The sequence below is a fragment of the Rhodnius prolixus genome, unplaced genomic scaffold, assembly GCF_049639745.1.
Source record: "Rhodnius prolixus isolate KJV_2025 unplaced genomic scaffold, Rpr scaffold_2, whole genome shotgun sequence".
Taxonomy (NCBI): Eukaryota; Metazoa; Arthropoda; class Insecta; order Hemiptera; family Reduviidae; genus Rhodnius; species Rhodnius prolixus.
The window spans coordinates 42,621,962-42,638,917 of record NW_027411592.1 but is presented as its reverse complement, the minus strand read 5'-3'; the positions used below and the strand labels follow the sequence as shown (position 1 = coordinate 42,638,917).

The window sequence follows — 16,956 nt, the reverse complement described above, 5'->3', positions numbered from 1 at the left end:
TTTGTATATAATACATCAAGTGCAACATTGTGATTCTGGCAACAAAGTTTCTTGCGATTTTCAATCAAATCAGAATTGAGGTTATTTTTTTATTTATATTTTGGATATATTTTTATATTTATATACGTTTTTATTAGATAATCTTAGTTAGGTTCTAAGCAAATAACGTCCTTCAGAAGCTACGTTGTAGATTAGTTAAAACAGTTTCATTATTCATAATCTTAAAAATAGTGTTGAGGATAGACAAACAAACGGCCAAAAAAAGAAATAAATAATGAATGTTTCGTGACCTCATCTACTCAAATGCGAACAATTTATCATCTGTATAAAAAAATGGCTGACTGTTTTGTTTACTGGATGCAATATTAATCAACCATTATATTTTCAGAAAGTTATCTTACTACAGTTGGCATATTAATTAACCATCCTTTTGTCTTTTAAAGCGAACGGAAATCTTAATTTAAATAGTATTATCCTGAGAACAAGAAAAGTAATTGGATCTCTCCTCCCCCAATCTTTATCAAGTAATATGCAAATTAAATCCATTTAGACGATAATTTCCCTACTTGAACAATTGGGTAATAAGAATATACTATTCCTAAATAAAAGTATTATAGCAGCGACCAGTTTTCCAAGAGTAATCAGGAAAGAGGAGTAAATACTTATATTCAAAGATAAAATGAGTGCTATAACCAGCGAATAGTTACAACGTGATTTTTAAGTAAACAATGAGAAAATTTTCTTGAAACAAAAACGAGTAAACGTAAAAATGAACTGCAAAGTAATAAACAAGGGTCAATAAAACTAGAAAATATAAACATTTAAAGAACTGTCTAAGAAGTATAAACTTTATTGTACAGTATTGTGAACATCTGTTTTTACTGACCGACTAGCAATAATATTTCTTTCTTCATTTTTTGTAGTTAGAAATGGAGAGTTATGGTGTATAATTTATGTACCTGCAAAAGAAAGATTCGCTGAGTGGGAAACAGTTTGATACCGTTTTTTCTTCATCTAAATAACGGTGCAGCGGATTAAAACTGCAGTAAGCACTATGGACCATCACAACTACCGCCAGCCACCTTACATCCCCTTAGAATACTTCTTTCTTTCCTTAAGTTTATATCTTCATGTAATAATATGATCCATTAACTTACCGTTAGCCACCGCCTTACTTAGAAATAACAAGAGATAAAGAAACGATCAAGAAGTTGAAATTATAGTCACAACTACAGGTTCTTTAGATATTACATATTATTTGCAGGAAGTATGATGCGTAAAGTGATGAAGATGACCTGCAGAATATCTTGTAAAAGGTACCGCTGATATCGCTACCCGTCATCAAACTTTTTTTTTTTTCCTTACGCCGAAGACATGGTAATCCTCTCCTCTCAAGAAGCTTGGCCTTAGCCTATCGCTCTTCTATAGATCTTCTTGAGGGTCAAAGAAATGGAGAAGTAAAATAAATGAGAAATAATTCTCGTTAGGATAATCCTTTCATCTGTTTATCTAAACCACACACTTCTATTCCAACCGTAGATTGTTTAAGTTGGACACTTCGTAGACAAAATCGTCTAACCTGCAATCCATATGCCAGACTTAATCAGAAAGAACTAATGATACGAGACAAACTTCACTGAAGATTTCAAGCACAAACGAACGAAACTTCCATAAAACAACGAACAATTTATCTTCACTAAATACTCAAACGTTTCTGGACATACGCAATGGAACATTAGGCTCAGCCAATTCTTCCAAAATCCATCGAATTCAATCCTTCCAAGCAAAACCATTCCGTCTAATTGTACTTCTTGCTTTTTGATGAGTTGGAAGCAACGATAACCCACTATGTTTCAGTTTTTACAAATTCTAACCTGCCAGGACAGGTTGAAGCAATGATGGCCGTCCGATCTTCTTAATGAAGTAAGTGCCATTGCGCAGTGAAAAGAAGTGTTCTTTTTTTCTACCACAGAAACCGTTCATATTATCCCTAACAATCAATAACTCAAGAGAATTACCTTTGTGGATTCGGGTTTGAATCTAGCTGCTAGCACTTACATTTTATAGGAGCTTCGGTAATAGACGGTGCTGTCTGTACGAGAGAACACTGCCCGGAGGCAGGCATCGCACTGGAAAAAGCTCCGGGCGCTAGTGACCACAGAAATTGACGCGCCTAAAAAAAAACCTCAAGATGGGACACAGAATATGGTCAACAATTTTTTTTGAAATCGCAGCGAGAATTATGCTGCATTTCTCATGAGAAAAAAAACGCAGTTCTTTCTCTTTTCTGACCCAACGACTCTAATTCCTGGTATCCTTTACGACTTATTGCTACTTATTAAGATGTTTCTATGCTCGAAAGCCAGGGGTAGTAATCGTCTTTAGTTTAGCTTTCGTTCAGTCAAGAAGATGGATTGCAGGTGCAACAAAATTTTAGACTATCTCACGATTATTTTGTTACTCACCATTTCTTAAATATAAAATACAATTTTTGAATTTCCGAGCATCAAAACCTCTCAAATACCACCAAAGAAAATATGGTAACGCATGGAAGTACAAGTTGGGTACAAAGCTAATTTAATGGGCACCTTTTTCCTTTTTATATCAACGTCACAAAAAATAAGATAGTAAAAACGGATGCATGTAGGCACTGTACTGTTATTGCAGCCCTAAATAATTAAAAGATACCGCAGTCCTAATGTTTAAACACCATAAACTGTCAAACTGGCTCACTAAATATTCTGGTCACGAAATAGTTTTAATAAACTAACAAGCTTCCAGAAACACAAAAAAAGTGTAATCTATCAATTAAAACAAATTAAGAGATGCTCAATTGAACGAGGTCATCTGATGATATACCGTTCAAACATATTAACATTATCGCAGAAATATTTCTGAAATTACGCTGGTAAACAAGAATATAGATAAGAAAAGTAGAGTACGCCCCAAAATGTGTTCTACAAATTATGAAAATTTTTAAATTATAATTTTCACTTTTTGCTTTACTTCATCAAGGAGCAGCTTTTTTTTTTTGCAAAACTTGTCTCAGCACACAAGTAATTATTAAGTATTATTAGTATGAATCCTTGCAGTACTAATATACTAGAAAATACGAGGGTCGTTTGAAAAGTCCGTGCAAAGTCAGAGAGAAAGCACTACTGGCGCGTATCGAGGTTATGTTTAGTTAGTAGCATCTCTTGGAAGAACACACACCAAGTTTCAGCCAGATCGGTCTATTTCTTTGTGTTTGGCATTCGTTTGAATCGAGGAAGTCGAGTGATTTTCAAAAAATGGACGAAAAAGAATTTCGTGTGTTGATTAAACACTACTTTATGAAAGGCAAAACGCCTCAGGAGACTAAAGAGAAGCTTGATAAACATTATGGTGACTCTGCACCTTCGATTAGAACAGTTTATAAGTGGTTTCAAAATTTTCGGAGTGGCCATATGGGCACAAGTGACGCTGAACGTTCTGGACGCCCTGTTGAGGTTACTACTCCAGAAATCATTGATAAAATCCATGATATGGTGATGGATGACAGAAGAGTGAAGGCGCGTGAGATTGCTAGTGCTGTGGGCATCTCGAATGAACGGGTACATAATATTTTGCATCAACATTTGGACATGACAAAGCTATCCGCAAGATGGGTGCCGCGATTGCTCACGCTTGACCAAAAACGAAATCGTGTGAAGTGTTGCAAGGACGGTTTGCAGCTGTTCCAGAAGAATCCGCAGGACTTTAAGCGTCGTTTCGTCACTGTGGATGAAACATGGATACATCACTACACTCCTGAGACCAAAGAACAATCTAAACAATGGGTTACCAAGGGGGAATCTGCGCCAAAATAGGCGAAGACCGTTCCTTCGGCCGGAAAGATTATGGCGACTGTCTTTTGGGATTCGCAAGGAATAACCCTCATCGACTATCTGGAAAAGGGTAAAACTATTACAGGTGCATATTATTCATCGTTATTGGACCGTTTGAAAACCGAGCTGCAAGAAAAACGCCCACGATTGGCCCACAAAAAAGTCCTTTTCCATCACGACAACGCACCAGCTCACACCTCAGCAGTTGTGGTCGCAGAATTAATGGAAATAGGGTTCCAACTCGTTTCACATCCCCCCTATTCTCCAGTCTTGGCTCCCTTGGACTACTATTGTTCCCCAAGAAATGGCTGGCGGGAAAAAGATTTTATTGAAACGAGGAGGTGATTGCAGAAACGAATGGCTATTTTTCAGACTTGGACAAATCCTATTATTCGGAAGGGATCAACAAACTAGAGCAGCGTTGGGCGACGTGTATAAGCCTAAAAGGAGACTATGTTGAAAAATAAAAAAGGTTTACCCCCAAAAATTAAGTAGTTTTTATTTTTGCACGGACTTTTCAAACGACCCTCGTACTATTTACAATTACATATGGTAAAGAGAGTAAGATAACAAAAAATGCTCTGAGCGATTCTAAATGTCTTCTGGTACACTTTCTGTTTTCTCGGACGTTCCAATTTTTTTGCTTCAACAGTTTTTACAAGAAATTTTATCCCAAAGATGGTGATTTATTTTAGAAAAATAAAATTATAAATTATGTTATTTATTTAGTGTTAACGAGACTGCAATTAACTGGTCTTAATTAAATTCCAGTTTGAACAGACTTCCTTTACATAAATACTAAATCAACGTTTACTTTCTCCCCGATAAATACAAAAATAGCACCAACTTCCGCCTTGTATGCATACCACTTATATGGATGGACAACTTTCCTTGATATTTTATTGCAGTTGCATACCACTTAACTTTCTTTCACCATCAGAGATATAGTTTCTCGAGGATTACATAAATTTTGTTGATTTTATTATTCAACTCTATAAAATTCTAAAAAAAAAAAAAAAAAAACAATTCTAGATCAAGAGATAAAGCTATTTAATATATTTAAACATTTAAGGTGCAATGAACAATACTTGTTCTTATTCTTCTTGCACTTATTTACTTAGTGTTTTTATGGTCTTGTTTGCACATTAAATTACTATTATTTCTATTTCTATAAAAAAAAATTGAAGTTATAGAAATATACTGTTACTTTAAATCCCAATCATTGTTAATTTCTTAGGGAAGAGATCTCAAAACAAATAAAATGAAACAAAATGGAAATTCTAATCAAATGGATCGAAATTGTTTCACGATGAATACATATTTACAAATATACATATATTGCACTAAAGAGTAATGGATTATTTCATCTACTCCTCACCCTGTTTGCTCTTATTACATTTATAAATATCTAGGTTTCGTGACCGTAAATTATTTAACTTAGGATTCAAGATTGGCCAAGGAATCGGTAAAATAAAAAACAACAACTCGTCTTAGGAAAGGGATTAGCTATGAGGTTAGCATACTGGACTCCCACGCGGAGGTCCCGGGTTCGAATCCAGCAGCTGCCCCCTAGATTTTCTCTTCCTAGGAGCTTCTTACAGCTCAGTGTCCGGTGATGGACAGTGTTGTCTGTAACGAGAGAACACTTTCCGGAGGCCGGCAGTGCACTGGAAAAAGCTCCGGGCGCTAATAACCTCAGCTGTTGATGCGCAAAAAAAAAAACAAAAAAAAAAACGTCTTTTTGCGAACGTTTCGATAAATATATTGCCTTCTTCAGGGCGTGGCTATGCGGGTTGGTTGAGTTACAGAAAACAGTTTTGGCAAAAAGACGAGTTGTTGTTTTTATTTGACCGATTCCTCGCCCATCTTGAATCCTTAGTTCTTAATTACATTCTTACAATTCCGCTGCTGGGAAAAACACATTTTTAAGCATGTTTTCAAAATTTATAGCGTTAATTTGACCAATTTCTAAGATTTTTACCAAATATAGTTTCAATATTCTCGTTTAACTTGCAGTTAGTTTGTTTAGACTTACAAGAAACTTACAAGCACGATTGTTAAGTCCCATTCCGGTTAGCAAGTATTGACCAAACAATTGTTTACGTGAACAGAATCTAAAGTTTTTTTCCAAGAACTTTTTTTTCCCCAATTTCTCAAATGAAAGAAGTGTAATTCTTCCAGAATGTATGAAACTACTAATAACATAATATTTGTTTTTGATATGAAAGTGTATAAAACAGAATATTAGTTATAAAACAGATTATTAACTATAAATAACGTGAAATCCTAGCAGTTGAGCACAATAGTGACAACTAATTAAGATACAAAAACAAACGTTATTATCAATAAAATTTACTTGACATCGAATATATTAATATAATACTTGACAATATTATAATAATAATTAACATATCACAATAATTACCCAATTAACGTACGAGCACACGCTTAACTTTCACTATTTCTGTTGTTGTTAATAATTTCTGTTCCCTTTATAAAGAAAATATGAAATTAACATCATAATCATAATACAACAATGTATAATTATATAATTAACAAACATTAAATCTTAATTTATATGAACGTGTCTTCTTTACAGTGATAGGGAGGAAAGATAATTGAAGCTTACTAAACATTAAGATTACAAAAATGTGGTTCCGTTTTAGATAGTATATTATTTAAAATAATGATTTTCTGATTAATTCAGAATTAAGTTTTACAGCGTTACGAAAAATAAAAAGGCGTATTCAACGCTAATTTACTAACGGCCTGATCGCATGCACGAATTAACATTTTATGCGTAACACTTTTGTACCCATAAAAATGAACAATTAATTTAAAATCATGAGCGAATATTAAGGAATTTGATAATGAATAATAAATATTCATGAACAAACATGAATATTTTGAAGTTTGGGAAAAAAATAATAGTTTCTTCTTCTGGAAATTTGGGTAACGGGATGAGGACTTCCGGCCCTCCTCCTCCTCCAACCGTTTTTCCATTCTTCCGACGAGTACACCATCCTGAGTGCCGAGTCTCCAAGGATTTGCTATCCTCACCGCTCTTGCAAAACTTCTCTATTACTGATGCTTCTAATTACGGCTCTCTTAGTTCACCCAGATTACGCTCAGAATGTGAACTTCCTCAGATGCCATCTACCTTAATGACATTCATATTTAAACTTTAAAGAAGCACCGGCGGGAATATGTCTTCCTTACAATGCACTAACTCAGCTTTCCAACTGAACTCCTGCTTTACAATTAAATTAAAGTCCTGTTTATTTGGCAGAGTACGCCTTCGTTAATTAATAACTCATACTCCACATCACTGATTGCTGACGACGAATATTCGAAGAGCTCCTCCACTGCTTATAGTAAGAATTTGCAATTTCCCATGTCCCCTAAAGACACATTAATCTAGTAATATTACATTTAAATTCTTGTAATATATTGAACTACCACTCAAAATTCACTGACGAAAAGTCAGTTTAATCAAACCTTACCTTAATTTGATTAATTACATAAAGAATAAGGCTTTGAGGGAAAAGGTTCTAGCCACCGAGATGTATTACTGGAATCGTGGCAGCACGAGTATCAATGATTGAAAGAATAAGAAACGAAAAAACAAAAATGGAAATGAACGTTTCAAAAAATGTGCTGCAGAAGATGGAGGAAATGAGACGTTGAGGCCTCTAGAGGCCATTCCTTCGGAGATACCCTCCATCCAAGTTTTCTTAGGCCTTCCTTTCCTTCTCCTCTCTCACTAGGAATGAAATCAATGATCCTGCTTTTTGAATCTTTATTACCTTTACTAAACCTAGGCAAGGAAAGTACTGCGAATCATGCCGGGTTTTCGAAATGGAGTTTTTACCAGAAATATTGGGATTGAGGTGCGGAAAAAATGGTTTTGATGAATTTGCGAAAAGAGAACGCGCAGGAAGCTGGAACATTATATTTCAATTTGGACCCTTCAGAGCATCCGACTGTAACGTAGCCACCAAAATCGCTAAATATTTGTATAGTTTCTTATAGTATACGAAACGATTTTCGCACTTATTTGAGATTTTACCGAAAGTGTTCCCACTCAAATTTCTAAAAATATTGTTATCATTTCATTTCGGTGTAATGCTCAGCTTTTTTTTTTTTTTTTTTTTTTTTTTTTTTTTAATCTAGATAAAGATAGTAATATATACGTAAGTTTTCCAATTCGGATTTGAAAATTAAAAATGTAAGATTTAGAACTTCGAGAATTGATGTCAAAGAGATAAGTAGTTGAGAATTCTCATCATTTTTCTTTGTTTAACCCAGTTAACAAACATCATTGACATAATTAGCCCAAAATAGTTCGCCCATTTTACCGTCTCAAAGATATTGAGTGTTAATTAACATTACAGGAAGTCGCACATAACTTATATACAACCTAATTAAAATAAAATTGACAAGACAAGTGCTTCTCACAGTTTAATTTCTTCAAATTAATTTAAGCCTCCTGGCTAGCCAATGTGTGCCACTACTGGTAAATTGGAGAAAGTAGATTTACGAGAGGCCAACTATCTCGCACTATTATGAAAAGAGTAATGAAAGAAGATGCATCAAGCGGTAAGATAGGGAAACTGAGGATGGTAATTGTAAAAATAGTAAAAGAACACGTAAAACTTCTAAGTGAACCAGATATAAGATTCAAGTAAAGTTGAAGTTATAGGAGTAGTCGCCATAATGATAGACATTCCGTAAAGTCGGTCAAGAAGACTTCGAGTAATAATGTACAAATTGGAAGAGATAGAAAAGTATGTGCACTGAACTCAATTACTCTCTGATACTATACTGGTGTACCATTACGTGACACGTTCAACCAACCTGATGAATACTGATTTAGTTCGATGTCGACACTTTTGGAGAGGGGGAAAAAAAGTACAAGAGTTTTGGTAATTCTTGTCAAGGTTTTATTTCAGAGCCGAGAGCAGAGGCTACTGTTTGCTCAGTAAATGTTTATCTTCATTAAATTTTTACTTTTCAGGAATTCTATATTTATTAATATTAAGGAGGATTTGACTTATATTTTAAAGAAAATTTGGGAATTTTATCTTCTATAGAAAAAGAGAAACAAATTGGGTGTTTTACAACGTTACGCTTTTTCGTGCACTTTTTGACGATCAACCCTTATCCTCATAGTCCTACCGGGCTGTTTTAATCAAAAGAAAAAAAATACTTCTGATTCAGGGTCTAATTAACATTTATTGCTAAAAATCTGATAGACTCTAGGACTAACTATTAAAAACGCTGCAGGACGGAAAGGTTATCGCGTTCGTAACGTTGCAACAAATGCACCATGCTACAGGAGTTCTTCTTCCACTTTTATTTTTAGATTTGATAATTTTCAAGTTATGAATAAAAACAAAAACTAAACAAAAAATGCAGTATCTTTTAAATCTACAAGAATATTTCAGTAAAAGAGAGATGCGAGCAGTTTGTCTATTCTAACAGCTACTTCAATCACGTTGCCAGGTGTGTGTGGAGCGAACAATACTCATGGTTACAAAGACCAGAGATGGTTCAGCTAAAAGCACCCACATTGAGAGTGTGATACCCACAAGAAATTCTAAGCTTGAGAAGAATCAGAAGAAAGAAACTATGTAGTGTTCACACTTCTCGTTTTTGATGACTTTACGAGTATTCATTAATCCAGAAGCAAGAAAGAATATTTACAATTTCAATAATAATATTATTTTTTAGGAGCTTCTTACAGCTCACTGTCCGGTGATGGACAGTGTTGTCTGTAACGAGAGAACACAGTCCGGAGGCCGGCAGTGCACTGGAAAAAGCTCCGGGCGCTAATAACCTCAGCTGTTGATGCGCAAAAAAAAAAAAAAATATATTTTTTTTGCCAAACTTTCGAACTAAGGAACTAGGCAATCTTCAGGTAATTGGAAACTAGGCAATCTTCAGGGAATTGGAACATATTTTACAGTAACAGAATATAAAAATGGTTCAAAAAAATTATTTACCTCATGTTATTAACAATTATAATATTAATTAACATTGCTGCATCTATTGTCAGCGTGTTTTCTGCCATGATTGTTTAGGCACTGAGTGCGGTCATTTTTCAAATATTTTGGTAAGTGAACAGATCAGTGTAGCCAATTATCAATAAGATGTTCTTTACATGATTTGTAGTAAGTTGGCGTACATGTTTAGATTGTACGTATCTGTTTTTATACTATTTTCTGTCTTTGATACGTAAATTATTTCATTTTAGTGAGGTTTTATCTCTGAATTTTTTTGGGAAATCGATTCTATCACCTGTGAAATATGTTCCACAGCCCAGAAGCTGAACTAGTCCAAGAACTAGTCGAAAGCTTGGTCAAAAAATAACAAAATTATAACTGAAATTGGCAATAATCCTTCTTCTTTTTGAAAGAAACGAAGACCATCTCCAAAGCTCGAAGAACCACATCACGCGTCAGTAAAGAAGTTTTCTTCTTTAAATCTGGACAACAGCCATTATAACGGAAGACATGAGGAAGTCATATAACTTCAGCTTTATATTCATGAATCCTGGTTCTATTTTTTTGTACTTCAAGATTGGAGGACCAACAGAAATGGCATGAAGAGTCATGACCAACAAGCCCAATGTAGATGTACCCTGCTTGTCAACTTTCTAAGAATAGTCCCACCATCTCCCACTCTGATCCCTCCTGATGTCGCTAAACGGGCCAGTACAGTCACTGTGCCTGTGGACAGAAATAGCTACAGTCTCATACACCAACACCACCGCGAACTCCGTACTTGTTTGCCACCATTGCAATGTTTACATTTATTGCAGGCCTCCCCCAGCTTACTATCTTTGGCAAGGACGTTGTAAACAATGGTTAATTTACGTAAATACTGGTGTGCTCTGTATCGAATTTTATATACACTGGCAGAAGTTCTATTTTTGTAAACTAAATAACCAAAACATATGGTTTATGTTTTAGATTTGCATGATTTTCAATGTAAAATTAAACAGCGCGGCCTCATTTCTCTTCTACTTTCCTTGTTTCTTAAGTTGGTGAGGTTCGAATTACTGGACAACACCAAGTCACTGGAAGTTGCCAATCAATAAATAAGTATTTGTAGCTCTTCGCTGTGTTAGAGATTTCATAATTTGTAGCTTGATTCATCATTAACATTAGAATTTTGGCCTTTTACACTAGAATCGGTGGATAGTTACAATAAACATGCACATGTATTTGGGATTATCGGGGACCAAAGGAAGTTATAGTTTAAAATTAACCTGTTAAGTGTGTTTGATGTGTACACAAGTCAAACCAAATCTCTGTTACGGTGCGTTCGACGTGTATACTCAGTTGTGAAAAAATATAAAATTGCTATTAACTACAAAAACTCGAAATTTTATTAAAATACAATAAGAATATTATCTGATGGGATGTTTCCTTTATCATACCAATAGAACTGCCAAGTATTTTATACGGAGGGAGGTGGTAGGAGTCAGCCAAATGATAAGTGGTTGGTACATGTTTGGTCTCCGCATTAGAGATTGGGAATTACGCACACAAATAGAAGCTCTCAACCCTTGTGCAATGCCGTTTTTACCTTATATAGAGGGTTCAGACCTCAGTACGAGCATGATTTCATTTTGCACAGAATTCAAAGCTCTTTTCTTCCTTGTAAAAGCTCTCTTGCGTCTCTAGTTAACTAGGCAATACATTCGTGAAGCGGTGCAAGATTTTGAATGAGCACAGAATGCTCTGGTAATCTCAAGCCCCAGAGATTGCAGAAAAAGTGCTTGCAGTGACTGTTATGACATTGTAAACTTTTGGTTGTTTCGCCCTGCGTTCGACGTGTATACACTTCACTGTCTGATTTTAATTCCGCTAACTGTAGGGGTTTTTAAAACTAAATTCCACGCTTAACTGGTTAAGAAGGATTATTACTCGTTATTAAAGAATTGATACAAATACACATTAAAACTATCTTGAATAACTCTTTAATTCCGAAATATGATGACTACTGATTACAGTGTCGGTCTGTGGGAAGTATTCTTGAATAAGAAATGCCTATTTCCAAAAGTGTTAAAAAAATAACACAGTCTTAAGACCAGCTTTTAATTCGTACCTAATTATTCATTAAACTTCACAATCTGCACTCACATTCCTATATTTAGTAGCCCTGTTGTTCTCGCAACTTATATTGACATGATATTCTTTTGCTTTCCTGGCATGACCATTGGTAATTTATAAACTTTGCTGGTAAAAATAACACTCCAAATTTCATTAATGGAAACTGCAACTAAACTTACAGAGGACACAAATAAAAATCTTTGCGAGGAACGCATTCAGATCTTTAAAATTGAATTCAATGGAATGGCGTTCACACAAAAACCTAAAATACCTGGTGTACAACTCAACACTAGACTGGCAATGACTCCTTATTTGACTTTAAAATTAAGACGTGTCTACCAAACCTTTAGAGACAGTCTACTCTCTAATTAACAGACGGACCCCACAGAAACCACAGTCTGGATAGGGGCCAGTAAGATAGCAATGAACAAACTACAAATCTTTCTAAACAAAAGTTATTCACATTTCCTGAATCTGTATTTTATTCTACATAATGAAATAGTAAATGCGCTTCTACAATCTTTATGGTTAGAATACTTGGAGCACTCCAAAAAAACGTGTATAAAATTGTCGCTTTTTTGCACTTGAAGCAGGAGAAAAGCAAATGATCCATGACGCCCTCCATTCCACTTCCGCTCTCGCATTTAGCGCTGAATATCAAGTTATCTCAACATCAAGTTTGAATAGGTGAGGTTGCGTAAGGTTATGGTTGAAAATGAGTCGCAAAAACGCAGTTATAAAATTGCCATTTTCAACCATACCAAAAAACACGGCTTTTTCGTCCAACTACCAATCAGAAGTCACGGCGGAGGCGGACAGCTAGCATACTTTACGACAAATTGTTTGTACCAATCATTAAATAAAATCCTAGGCCAAGGCCGGGAATCGAACTCAGTAGAAATTGCACATTAGCTTTGCGGGCCCCGCCTCTTACCGTTCGGCTAACGTGGCGCCTCATTTAAAAACCTTTCGTTTATTTTTCAAGAAATTATTATTATTTTTTAAAATAAACGTATAGAAAGAGCTAATTAGTCTATTTCAAATTCATTAAATTTGATTTAGATCGGCCCATAATAACTCGAAACTAGTAAACTGAGAACTTATTCAGTAAAGACACTGACTGAAACGAACATGCACACTAGATAGAAAACCCAAATTATAATTATAATTTCCCAAATCTCGCTAAGACCCCATTATTTCCTCTTTAGAGAGCAAGTGAAAATAATACTAAAAATCTAATATAAATTAAACAGCCAAGTTGGTTAGATAAACGTTTAGAAAGGTCTTAATGGTAAATATCAACGTTGTATCAAATATAGAAAGTAACACAATAAAATCATTTCACTCTTTCGAAAAAACATCAGCATTATTTTCTGCGCGACAGTTGCTAATCATCAATGAAGGCAAGGTTATCTTTTAGTAATCATGAGATTGATTCAAGAGACTGTTTAAGGCGGCCTAATTTAGTGACCTATTTGTGCGCGGAGCCTTTTTCAGCGCATCCACTTATATTACGAATAAGGAAGACCCCGTCTGTTAACATCCACCACTGCTCAAATTGAATCCAATTGCACTATTTATTGAACCCTATTAAAAATATTCAGTAAAAATTGAAACTTTGAAGAAACCTTCCAAAGCTGTGATTCAAGATAAAAATCTTCCGAGCGTTTTCAACAGAATACTAAATTAAAACTATCACACATTATACTATTAAAATAGAATCTAGCACCAAGATTAAAGAAAGTATCTCTAATTTTAGAAACATGTGCGCAGTTTTTTATGTTAACATTTCTTAATCTGATGTAAATGATTCGCAGCCATCTATTCAGTTAAAAAATAAAATTCATGAGAAAAGCGCTGAAGCTAACAGTTTTTCCAAATTTAGACTCGGATTATAAAAATAAAACAACACACTTAAGTGCGTAAGCAAAATGTGGAAATCCTATACTGATTAGTTCAGTGTTTAACTGATGCATGTACAGTGTCTATTTTTAGCTAATGATTTGTATTCAACACTAAATTTATGTATTTTATCTGAAATATAAAGCTATAATTCATTTATTGTTTTTTTTTTTTTTTCACTTTATTTTTATATTTACAACTGCAACAATTGTTGCACCAAGTAAATCTGATCTTAGTGGTTCAGTTCTCTTGAAAAGTCATGGTTGAAGCAATCACCCACTGGCGAAACTCCTTCACAATGATTTAATCACAACAGATCTCTAGGCCATTTTCGCTTCAGTCGACGAGGAGGATTGTCTGGAAGGTTAAGAGAGGAGAGTTGTTGGACAAGAGGATTAGGATGGAGAGCTAGGAGGCTGTGAAATTTACGGTAGCGAGACTTTATTAGGTCAGTGACGAAAGGGATGTGAAGGTCGGTGTGTATGGTAAGGTTAGAATGTAGTAAGGAGCATTCAGGATTTTCCGTAGGATTTTAGACTGTAGTGTCCTGCAGGCGTTTGGAGTTAGAAGGTTTGGTTGAGCCCCACACTTCAGCTCCGTATGTCCATATGGGTCTTAACAGTGTTTTGTAAATTGTCAGTTTGTGGTTCAAGTCGAGTTTGGATCTGCGGTCAAGTAGTCTAGTAAGTAAGTAAGTCTAGTATTGTTTTTTAAAATTAAATAAATAACTATGTGATAATAAATGCACAAATATTCATGTTTTTTGCTTCGTTTTCGATCCTTTTTTTCCCCCTTTAATAAATCATTGAAAGAAGGATGAAATTTACATTTATGCAATAATTATGATATCAATTATTTTTAAAAAGGGAAGGGATTAGCTATGAGGTTAGCATACTGGACTCCCACGCGGAGGTCCCGGGTTCGAATCCAGCAGCTGACCCTTAGATTTTCTCTTCCTAGGAGCTTCTTACAGCTCACTGTCCGGTGATGGACAGTGTTGTCTGTAACGAAAGAACACTGTCCGGAGGCCGGCAGTGCACTGGAAAAAGCTCCGGGCGCTAATAACCCCAGCTGTTGATGCGCAAAAAAAAAAAAAATTTTAAAACGCGATTGTTAACTTTATAAAAACGATAAAATCTATTTTTCGAAACATGCACATCTTAGAACTGAATCTTCGACGGTGAATTTCTTTGGTTCCTCCTCTCCGTACTCGAACTGGAATCAGCCTCTTACTAGTTCGAACTTATACATATTACTCTACACCAAACCCATCCCGTCGTAATTTAACAAAGTAAAAAAGCGATACTTTACATTTCTGACACTGTTGTGCAGGGTGAATGGTGGTTTGGAGTTCATGGTGGATTAACGAAATTACAGTAATGAAATTCTGTTGAGGATCATAAAATGAAAACTAATAAAAGTAAGAAAATATCATTGTTGCGTGAAATGACTTTCTATTTTAGAACAAATAATAAAAAAGAATTAAACAATATTTTTTTTTTAACTAGCTTCTGTTGTGAAATGCGACATTAAAATTAAAGAAACATTACTTAAAAGAAATCAAAAGCTTTCTTTGTCAAACTGAAATATAAGCTTAACCTTCAATGTAGCAATCAAGTAGCTAAAAGAAAGGTTACAGCTAGCATTCCAAAAAATTTGCAAAACTTGCTTCTACTTACTTTTCTTGATAAGTTAAATTATCAATTATAACACAAATTATGCTATTTTAATATTACTTTTCATTCATTTTTACACGTACTTGCTGGACGTTTCACTAATTTCAATAAACCACTAAATGAATGATATCTGATGATAACCTTGAGGGCCGAAACCACTGGTATGTATTAAAATCAATGAAATATAAGATTTTGACAATATTATTCTTGGTTATAATAATTTATGAACCTAACATTATAAAAATAAGAGAATATTAACAGTGAAATTGAGTTGTTCTAAATTAAGTTTCACAACAATTAGCAAAGAAGTAAAAAGCGATATTTGATAGAGCTGTTCTGAACAGAATGGACGGGTTAAATATCTACTCTAGCTGTGGGAAATGAGTAAAGGAAGTTAGAAAGATAAAAGAGGAAAAACTAGTTTGTTAAGAAACTATTGCTCTATTGCAAGCTCCGAACTATGAGAACAAGATTCCACTATAATATATCTCTTCGGGATTCTTTGGTTTAATCTTTTTTTTTAATTAAATAATGGATTAAGTCCCATTGGACGCAAAACAGAACTTTTAAGCAAATTTCATTTGCCCTTAGCTTAGCGGGCTTAGCCCAATCCCGTTACTCCAAATCTCATTCCAAACTCTCCACATCACAACCCGCTCACTCATTCGCAACCTAACGCAAGCTACCCTTTCTTCGAATCCTTCCAAGCAGCTGAAGCTTCGATGGTCTTACAAACTTATGGCTGCATCCTGGGATTTCACTTCATCAGTATTCTTGTATTTACTGCACAGTTAGCTTTTTGTTATAACTCGTTCTTGTATTACGATGGCAGTAAAATCATACTCGATAAATGTTCTTACAATTTTTGGATAACATTATCATTTTTAATATACAAATGTATTTTACATATGTCTACTGGCAACTCAAGTATAAGAAGACATAAATATGCTAATAAAGAGTTAATCGACTCGCCCTTCATACTGCAATGTTCCTCTTTGAAATCATTCAAGTCTTCTAGTCTTATGGATTGACAATGTGTTCTTATTTACAAGTGTCAATAGGCAGTAAATTAAATATGTAAATAAATAAATATATTTATTTTTATTAATATATTAATATTTATATTTATATTAAAAATAAATATAAATAAGTAAATTTTACTGCCATCTTAATCCAAGAATGAGTTATAAACAAGAAGCCATTTGAATGGCTTCATTAATAAAAGAGTTGCCAAAGACAATCAACAATCAAAAAGATTATTTTCAGTACCATTTTCCTTCCCATACATTTGGAATTTTAAAGGTTTTATTGGAACTTACTAAAAGCACAGATGTCAATTCTTAGCGATAATTATAAAATACAGCAAATACTTCTCTGGAAGATGAGATAAAC

The 16,956-nt window shown here is 34.5% G+C and overlaps 1 protein-coding gene across 1 annotated transcript in view; it reads right to left on the bottom strand.

Moving 5' to 3' along the window:
* Window positions 1–16,956, bottom strand: part of LOC141449700 (uncharacterized) — a 377,448-nt gene that overhangs the window by 62,891 nt on the left and 297,601 nt on the right. The gene's annotated exons all lie outside the window — the stretch shown is intronic.